This window comes from Malania oleifera, chromosome 9 (assembly GCF_029873635.1).
Source record: "Malania oleifera isolate guangnan ecotype guangnan chromosome 9, ASM2987363v1, whole genome shotgun sequence".
Classification (NCBI taxonomy): Eukaryota; Viridiplantae; Streptophyta; class Magnoliopsida; order Santalales; family Ximeniaceae; genus Malania; species Malania oleifera.
Window position 1 is genome coordinate 86,051,886 of NC_080425.1, and position 11,323 is coordinate 86,063,208.

The window sequence follows — 11,323 nt, forward strand, 5'->3', positions numbered from 1 at the left end:
TTGTCTCTGTATCAATATAAAACATACATAATACCATATACAAGAGGGTCCGACCCCGTCTAGTAACGGATGCCCTATATACATACATACAATATATGTCCATACTCATCAATATACGCAGCGGAAAACGGTCTTTCTTTTCATCAAACTGTACCATACCAGAGTCTATACCATACAAGGTTAAACATTCTCACAAGACTATACATACTACGGGTGTCCACAAAATCCATCACGACAACCCAGTTACAAAACTCGTACCTATCAGGTACTAATAGTAGCTAAACACACCCCCCGCTTCCAGATGCTAGGATGCTAGTTTCGGCTACCCGAAGGACCTGAAAACATTTGTATATATTCGGGGTGGGACACCTCTTAGTAAGGGAGAAAACATGTTATATCAGTGTGTGGCATACCAGTGTCATTTTCATACTTCATAACACATACATACGATACAGTTTGAAACACATACGTACAGTTTCAAAACAAGTTCCATACATTTCCATACAAATCCATACAGCTCCAGTATTTCCACAAAATCCATTCCAGTTCATACGATACTCAAATACATACATACATACATATGGTCAGTGTCGTCACACTACTCACAACTGCACAAGTCACCTAGTCTCACAGCGATTACGTTCCAACACATTAAACTACGAAGGTTTCCGACTCAGGCCCAATAGTGAATCTATTGCTACACATGCAACTACACAAGGTCACCTAGTCTAACCCCGATTACGTTACCATGTGCAAACTACGCTGCGTCAACCTAGGCCCACTATGGTCCGTTGCTACATTCGGTGACCAACCGAATCATACGAGTGATATTTTGCACCCCGGATATAGAGCCAGCCACTCTTGCCCACCGTAGTTAGCCGTTACAGGGCACAGCGTACGGTAGTTAGCTACCCCTAGCCGATTTTCACAAAACCTGGAATCACTTTAGAACTCATGTCCCTATACATTTCAGCGTACGGTAATAAGCCGCCACATAGCTGTTTTTCACAAATATCTCGAACAACATACAAACATACACACATACCACACTTATTTGGTTTACGGAAAATCACATCGTTTACAATTTCAAGTATACAGTTTATGCAAATATGGATAACGGTCACCTCAATAATACAGTTTAAACAATATAAACGGTTTTCCAATCAAATAAGAGATGATACCTGAAATCCCATATTTTTTCGAAAACTATAACCCAAAAATCCCGTGTTTTTACTTGATAGATTTCCCCAAATAAGTAGTCAAAACATACATACGATCGTAGCTTACAAGCTTACCGATCCTGATTTCGAAAACGAACTGATATAAACAAAATCCCCTTACCTCAACCCGAAACCGAACCACGAACTCTACGGCCCTCAAAACTACGAATCGAGACTCCGAAATCTACAAACCACAATACTAAACGTGCTTATAATCCATACTACTACACATATATCGAATCAGAAAAAAAAACCGAGCCTTACCTCGATTTTGGCCCGAAACCCGAAAACGCTCGAACCGAGATTCCGATCCACAGAAGTTGTAGAGAATCCCTCCACAATCCTCGTGGTAACCTCAGATTTTCGATTCTATTAACGACCGGCCAGGAAATCTAGAGAGAGAGAGAGAGAGAGAGAGTTTAGAGAGAGAGAGTAGAGAAACTTAGTGAAGAAGAAAAGTAATTTTCCTTTTATACCCCCTTTGACCTGCCCAGTTGTCGTCGATGAAAAGTCAAGGATTTCATCGCGGATGTCAGCAGCCTCGTCAACGAAGTTTGATATTTAAACTTTTCCAGACCTCTCGGCTTCTCTTCGTCGACGAACCTCTGAATTTCGTCAACGAAAAGTCTACTGCCTTCGTCGACAAAATCTAGCTTCATCGACGAAATCTGCAGGAATCCATTTTTCTATTTTCCGGGTTCTTACAATATGTCTCGTTAAAACCTTCGCTAAGAAAAATCCCGTGGGACAAAATCTTAACGAAGAAAAAAGAGTACAATATTCATACTTCCCCTAAAAAATACAATCAATTAAGATATGTCCTTAAGTTGTCGCATTCTAATGTTATGTACATGCTTCATGAAAATTGAAGTTAACAATGCTTTTGTGAATAGATCTGTCGAGTTGTCACTTGAACAAATTTTGCTAATGTCAACATCTCCTTTCTTTAGAAGTTCATGATTTTAAAAGAACTTTGGTGAAATATATTTAGTTTTATTACCTTTTATGTACTCACCTTTGATTTGTGCAATACATGTTGCATTGTCCTCATATAATATTGTTAGCGTGTCATTCTCCAGTGATAATCCACTTGTCCCTTTAATGTGTTGGATTATAGTTCTTAATCATACACATTCATGATTTGCTTCGTGAACTGCCAATATTTCTGAACGGTTTGAAGAGGTAGCGGTGATCGTTTGCTTTACAAATTGTCATGAGATAGCAGCATCACCACATGTAAAGATATAGCATGTTTGTGATCAAGCTTTATGAGGATCAGAAAGATATCCAGCATCAGCATATCCTTTCAAAACAGACTTTACTCCCTTTGGGTAAAACAAACCCATTTCAGATGTGCCGCGAAGATAACAAAGGACATGTTCTACTCCATTCCAATGTCTCTGAGTTGTTGTAGAACTAAACCTTGCCAGCAAATTTACTGAAAAAGTTATATCTAGTATAATGCAATTTGCAAAATACAAGAGTGCTCCTATTGCACTAAGATAGGGTACTTCAAGACCAAGGATTTTTTCATCATCTTCTTAAGGACGAAAAAAATCTTTTTTCATATCAAGTGAATGAACAACCATCGGGGAGCTTAATAGATAAGATTTATCCATATAAAATTGTTTCAAGATTTTTTCTATATAAGACGATTGATGAATAAGAATTCCACTTGTTAAATGTTTAACTTGAAAACCAAGGCAAAATTTTGTCTTTCCAAGATCCTTCATCTCAAATTCTTTCATTAAATAGTCAGCAGTTGCTAAGATCTTTTTTGGAGTTCCTACTATGTTTATGTCATCAACATAAACTGCGGCTATAACAAATCCAAAATTTATCTTCTTAATGAAAACACAAGGACAGATAAGATTATTTTTATATCCAATTTTCAACAAATATACACTTAAACGATTGTACCACATTCGTCCAAATTGTTTCAATCCATACAAGGATCTTTGTAATTTAACAAAATAAATTTGCCGTTGTTTTGGATTATATGCTTCAGGCATTATAAATCCTTCAGGGATTTTCATATATATATATATATATATATATATATATATATATATATATGTCATTATCCAATGAGTCATACAAGTAAGTTGTTACTACATCCATGAGGCATATGTCAAGTCCTTCACAAACCGTTAAACTAATCAAAAATCTGAAAGTAACTGCATCTATAACAGGAGAATAGATCTCATTTCTTTTATGTACAAAAACTCATTTATACCCAACAGGTTTGACATTATCAGGTGTTTGGACTACTGGTCAAAATACCTTACGTTTGGCTAATGAGTCTAGCTCAGCTTGTATTGCTTCTTTCCATTTTGGGCAATCATTTCGATATCGACATTCTTCTACATTTTGAAGCTCAGACTCATTATCATTAATAATTTCTGAAGCAATCACATATGCAAACACATTGTCAACAACAACTTCATTTCTTCTCCGCGTATTTCCAAATTTTAATGAGATCTTATAATTTTTCGGTACCGGAACCATTTCTAGTGTTGCTTTTGTGGAAATATGAGATTATTGATTTATATTTCTTTTAACCTCTTCTTGAGTGTTAATGAACTCTTTTGGAGTGTCACTTTTATTCATTTCCTTTTTCTTTCGAGAAACAATATCCTATGCACCAATTGATCTACCACACTACTAGCGCACTTTAGATTCATTAGCTGCTATACACATTGGGTGTTCTTCAGGAACAATCAATCTGACACGAATATTTGCAACTGGAACATGTGATTGAGTGACCCTTTTGGTGTCTGTAAAAACATTTAGCAATTGATTTGCAGCATTCTGCAAATGAATTATTCTTTGAACTTTAACTTCACATTGATTTGTGCATATATCAAGATTAGACAAAGTTGGTGTGTTCCAACAAATTTCTTGTGCTTTTAATCATTTACCTTTTCCTTCTCGTAATGACAGGAAAACTATCAAATTGACAATCTAGAAATCTTGCTCTAACAAGATCACATATTAGTGATTCAAGATATCTAATGATAGAAGGAGAATCAAAACCAACATAAATACCAAGCCAACGTTGTGGTCCCATCTTACTTTGTTGTGCAGGTGCAATAGGAACATATATAGCATAACCAAAAATTCTAAGATGAGATATATTAGGTTGGTGGTTAAACACAAGTTGTGAAGGTGAAAACTTGTGATATGCAGTTGGTCTAATTCTAATCAAAGATGCAGCATGCACTATAGCATGACTCCAAGCAGATGCAGGAAGATTTGATCGCATAAGCATAGGTCTAACAATAAATTGTAAACACTTAATGAAGGATTCTGCTAAACCATTTTGTGTATGAACATGTGTAATAGAATGTTCAACACTTATTCCTATTGACATGGAATAGTCATAAAATGCTTTGGAAAAAAAATTCACCTGCATTATCTAAACGGACAGTCTGAATGGGATGATCAGGAAAACTTGATCTTAACTTTATTATTTGAGCAAGAAATTTAGCAAAAGTAACATTACAAGTTGAAAGTAGACAAACATGTGACCATCGAGTGGAAGCATCAATTAAAACCATGAAATATCGAAATGGTCCACAAGATGGATGGATTGGGTCACAAATATCTCCTTGTATTCTTTGCAGAAAAGATGGAGACTCTAAAGATAATTTAGATGGAGAAGGTCTAACAAGTAGTTTTCCTTGAACACGAGAAGTACAAAAATAAACATCAGGTAAAAGAACTTTCTAATCCTTTAATGGATGTCCATGTATATTTTCAATGATTCGTCGCATCATAATTGAACTAAGATGGCCAAGACGATTGTGCCAAAGTATAAAACTTTTAGGCTCGGAGCACTTCCAGTGCATAAAATTTGATTCAACCATCCTTATATGTACAACTTTTAATAAAAAAATTACATAAGATAATTTTTTCCAAAATAACATAAACATGAAGATAATTTAATAGTAGACATTTCCATCCCCAATCAAATGATCAATTTTGCCACTAAGATCCTAAAAAAAAATCATAAACATCAAAATCAACATCCCAAGGAGACTCATACTTAGCATCAATGGGTTTAGACAAATTCACTTCAGCATTTTTACCTTTTCCTTTTAATGATGCCTCGTAAAGATCAACTAGGTGTTTAGGAGTGCGACATATTCGAGACCAATGACATTTTGTTCCACACCTATAGCAAATATTGTCATTATTTTGCACTTTATTATTTTGTTCAGAGCTTTCTTTATTCTTTGCACATTCCCTTTGAGTCTTTTCAGCACCTTTGCTTTCAAACTTTGAAAGATGATCATCATGGGTCCAACAATTTTCCTACCACGACCGCTTTTACCACGACGACCTCGTCCACGACCTTGAGAAAAAGCCACATTTACTTTAGAGAATGGTGTTGAGCCAGTTGGGTAAGATTAATGATTTTTCAACAAAAGTTCATTATTTTGTTCAGCCACAAGTAAACCAAAAATTAGCTCAGAATATTTTATAAATCTATACTCTCGATATTGCTACTGCAGGAGCACATTCAAGGCATGAAAAGTCGAATATGTTTTTTCTAACATATCATCATCGGTAATTTTTTTCTCCACTTAACTTTAATTGAGATCTAATTTTAAACAAGGCTGAATTATATTCACTTGCAATTTTAAAATCTTGCAGTCGCAAGTGTATCCAATCATATCAAACTTTTGGAAGAATTACCGTTTTTTGGTGTTCATATCTCTCCTTTAAATTGTTCTAAAGGACTAATGGATCCTTAATAGTAAAATACTCAATTTTCAATTCTTGGTGTAAATGGTGTCAAATGAAAATCATTGCCTTTGCGCGAACCTACAAGGATGCTTGATTTCCTTCTTCAATTGTACTTCCAAGATTCATAGCATTAAGGTGAATCTTAGCATCAAGTACCAATGACAAATAATTTCTTCCAGAAATATTAATGGCAATGAATTCAAATTTTGTGAGGTTATTGATATCATAAAGTCAATTTGAAAACAAATAAAAATTCAAAGTTAGGTAAATACTAAATGGAAATGTTATTCTCACATATATCCTAACATAAAAATACTTAAGGACATGTACTCAAGATAAGAGATATAGTTAACATATAAATATAGTTTGACGAAAAGCTAAAATTATATAGACAACAAATGTTAAAGGAAACAAGATTCTTACCTTAGAATAATACCAATGAAACTTGTTATACCATTAGAGACTTGATCATACTGATAACGTGTTGTAAATGAAATAAAAAAGGAATACAAAAAAAAAAAGTTTAAAACTATAAAAATTCAACAGTCTAGTTCTTCAAGAACTAGATGTTGCTAATTATCTTATTATCTCATTTTGTTGTAAAGCATGTCTTTATATAGGCAAATACATTAGCATCCCAAAGATTAACCACATAGTGAATCATTATGTTAGCATACCAAAAGTTATAACCTATTATCTAAATAGTCATCCACATAAATATACATGTTTTACAATAGAAAGAACAATTTGCATTTATTATATACTTAATTAATAGGGCACATTCGTTGGAATCCTCAGTAAGAAATAAATCTCCTACACAACATTAGAAATTAAAAAAAAATTACTAAAAGGAAAGTAAAGTATGAAAGAAATTATATTGTTTAGTTATCAAGAAAAAATCTAAAATTAAATAATAGAAAAAAAAAATTTCATATTATTTGGTTATTGATAGAAGTGTGAAAAAAATAAAATACATAATAAATCATATAAGAAAAAACTAACTTTAAATTACACATTGTTAATATTTGAATTTTAAAATTTTAATTAAATTAAACATAGTTTTTTATTTTTTATTTTAATAGTATTTGATATGTAGAGAAAATATAATGTAAAATAGATTTTCTTTTAAATTATTATTTTTCTCTTATTTCTTCATACAAAATCTTTCATTGAAACAAAGCTTTAATGCCGTGTAAATGAATACACCTATTAACTAATATGTATCAAGATAAATTCAAGACAATAAATGTAATTCACCTGTAACAACCTGCTTAATTTACTATATAATCAATCATATTAATTATCATTAATTTAAAACATAACAAAGTCAACCCAAACCCGTGGGTAATAGGGACACACCTGTCATACACACCGGAAACCTAAGTACTAGTAAATATAAATTTTATTCACCAAACCATAAGATACATTATACCAGAGTTACCTACATTCCACCATAATACTGTATATGTACAATCCTCAAAACATCAAAAGATAAAACTAGGATCTTACATCAAAAACCTACTGACCCTAGTTCAAAAACTCACACTCTTAGCGAGATAGTAATACTGCCTCAACGGTGGCCTCAGTCCGTCGATCTTTCTGGGTTCCCTGAAATGGTTTAAGCTGGGGTGAGACACCTCTTAGTAAGGGAAATAAACTAAATACAGTTGTGTGACAACATGAATATTTGCGTGCTGTAATAGATAAACTGTACATGTCACATGTTTGAAAACACTCATAATATCATAACTAAGTAAACATATAATTCCATAATTTTACTAAATCATACTGTGACGCCTTGAACCCGTCAAGTGGGGCCCGGGTGCCATGTGTTCCAATCACCTGTATCTGATACCATAATTAACATACACAGAGCGGTATATAAATAAATAACCTCAAATAAATACCAAAGTTCTATATAACAACCCAAAAACGAACACTACAACATCCAGATATCCTTATCCACAACCAGCATTTAAAACATAGTCCAGTACAAATATATATGTATCTCACAATACCCTAAAAAGAAACCACCAAAAACAATCCGAGCCTAAGCCATTAAACCTAATCTCCAAAAGAACTTGAAAAGTTGTTAATCCACTAGGGTAAGACACTTCTCAGCAAGGGTGGAATAAATTATAACAGTGTGTGACAAATGAGTTTTAATATTTATATATCAAAATAAACTGCTTCTCATATAATATCAATAACAACTAAGAAAACGTATCATTAATAACATCACTGACATCAAATATCATACACACATCCAATATGCACAAGTACATAATTTTTATGCAAGTGAAAGTCTACAAGAATAGTGAAGATTACCCATCCATACAAGTAGCTTCCCTCTACTCTGGTACTAAAAACTACCTACTAGAGCACTCACCTTACTCAGTAAGCCCTCAGGTGAAAAATTACCTCGCCGCCAGCATACACATCTTTATTATTTTAAAGGCGAAGGTTTCCGGGAATCGAGATGTCTACCCGCCCGTACAAGTAGCATCTTTTTACACTGATACCAAGAAACTACCTAACAGAGCACTCACCTTTCTCAACAAGCCCCTAGCAGTATGTTTACCTCGCCGCATGCACACACATGCATTCACAATATGTTATATCATTATTATTATGCTATAATTAGATTCATATGCACAACACATCCACAAAGGAATCATGCAACTTATACTTTGTCTTCCAATATCCTCAATACGTGGCCTATACAAAGCAACTGCATACATATAAGTATGTGGCCCACATAGGCACCTACGCACTTCTTATCTACACATGGCCCATATAGGCACCACTACCCATGGCCCACACTACCCACACAGGCGCCACAATCCACACATGATACATAACATGGCACACACAGGCGCCATTATCCATATAGGATATAACATGGCCCACATAGGCACCGCTCCAACTTTCGCGACACGTGATCCACACAGGCACCACTATTCACCAATATCCAATCCCTATAACCTACCCGTAGTACATCATTAGAACAAACTCATCGACCTGCCAATGTCCTACTCCATATAAATGACAATATGACGAGCTCATCAACCTACCAATGTCATATCATGACTTATATCTAGGCAATATAACAACCTCCTCATGTCAATGTTATATTGAGATGCATACGAATAACCAGACCAGTTAGTTCACAAAAACACATCAATGCCTTACCACACAGGTATCATGTAAGAACCCGAACCATGATATATGGATCAACAATGTAAAAGAAGGGTAAATTGGTAAATTGAGCAGAATTCATCGACGAGGCCAGAGTTCGTCGAGGAAATTCAGAGGCTCATCGACGAGGAGAAGCCAAGAGATTCGGGAAACCGGGGATCTCAGGCTCGTCAACGAGGCCACCGCTTCGTCGATGAAGGCAATGGCAGACTCATCGACGAGGACGCCAATTCGTTGACGAGGGCAGCCGAGTCAAAGGCTATAAATATCAGTTTCCATTGCTTCTAAGCTAAGTAATCTTAAAATATCCTCTCTCTCTCTCTCTCTCTCTCTCTCTCTCTCTCTCTCTCTCTCTCTCTCTCTCTCTCTAGAACTTGAAGAACTCTTTCTCTCTAGTTTTCTTTGTCGTTCATCGCTTGATTCGTAAATCCAACATTACTACGAGGATCAAGGAAGGATTCTCTATGTTTCTAGTGGATCGGAATCTCGTTTTGAGTGTTTTTGGGTTTCGAGCTAAAATCGAGGTAAAGCTCTGTTTTTGTTTCTGATTCAGAATATGTGTAATAGTATGAATTGTAAGCATGTATTGTACTATGGTTTGTAGGTTTTGAAGTCTCGGTTTGTAGTTTTGGAGACCGTAGAGTTCATAGTTGGAATTCGGGTTAAGGTAAGGGGATTCAGTTTATATCAGTTTATTTTCAAAATCAGGATTGATAAGCTTGTAGGCTACGATCGTATATATGTTTTGGTAAATTATTTGGGGAAATATATTGAGTAAAAATACGAAATTTTCGGGTTACAGTTTTCAAGAAAATTTAGGGATTTTGTGTATCATCTCTGCTTTGTTTGGAAAACCGTTCGTTTTGTTTAAACTGTATTATTGAGATGAATGTTATCCATATTTGCATAAACTGTATACTTGAAATGGAAAACAATATGATTTGTCATAAACCAAATAAGTGTGGTGTGTATGGTTGTATGTAATTGTTCTAGGTATGTTGTAAAATAGCTATGTGGCGGCTTATTACCGTATGCTGATATGTATAGGAGTATGAGCTCCAAAATGATTCCAAATTTTGTGAAATTGGCTAATGGAGGCTAATTACCATAAGCCGAAAAATCTATGTGGCGGCTAATTACCGTACGCTGCGCCATGTACCGATGTGAAAACCGTGGGTAAGAATGTCCGGCTCTATATCCGAGGGTGTGAAATATCACTACGTATCCCGACTAGTCACAGAGGGGTGTAAGCTACACTGTATGACAATGTAATCACTGTGAAGTTTCGAGTTTCATGGAGTAGTTACGTGTTGGCAATGTAATCGTTGTGGAACTTTGGATTCATGGAGTAGTTGCATACTGTTGTGAGCTACATCGTATTGGCAATGTAATCGCTGTGAAACTTCGGGTTTCATAGCGTAGTTGCGTATTAGTGTGACGACACTGACCGTATATTTTGGGTATCGTATGTACTGGAATGCATTTGTGAAAATACTGGAACTGTGTGGAACTGTATGGAATTGTATGGAGCTGTATGGAAATGTTTTCGAATTGTATCGTATTGTATAATGTTATGTTTTGTGTAAAATAACATTGGTATGCCACACACTGATATAACCTACTTTCTTCCTTATTGAGAGGTGTCTCACCTCTAATGTACGTACAATGTTTTCAGGTCCATCAAGTAGTCGTATTTAGCATCCTAGCAATCGGAAGCGGGGGTGTCGTTAGCTGCCGTTTGTGCTTGCTTATGTACGAGTTTTGTAACTGGGTTTTCATGATGGGTTTTGTTGACACCTGGAGTATGTACGGTATTTATGGGATTGTATACCTTAGTATTGTATGGGTTCATGTATCCTAATTTTGTACAAACTCTGGTATGGTATGTTATATAGATAGATGAAACATTTTCCGCTGCGTAACTGATGATTATGGATGTATATGTGTATATGTATAGGGCATCCGTGTACCCCACGGGGTCGGACCCTCTTATTGTATTATATCATGTATGTTTCAATTGATACAAAGATAGGTTAGGTTACTATATTCACACCTGGAACCCATCTGCGGGTTTGGGGCGTAACATATCCAATAGATCATTACATTCCCACACAGTAATCCAACTTATCAATACATTTCCACACTTGAGTCAA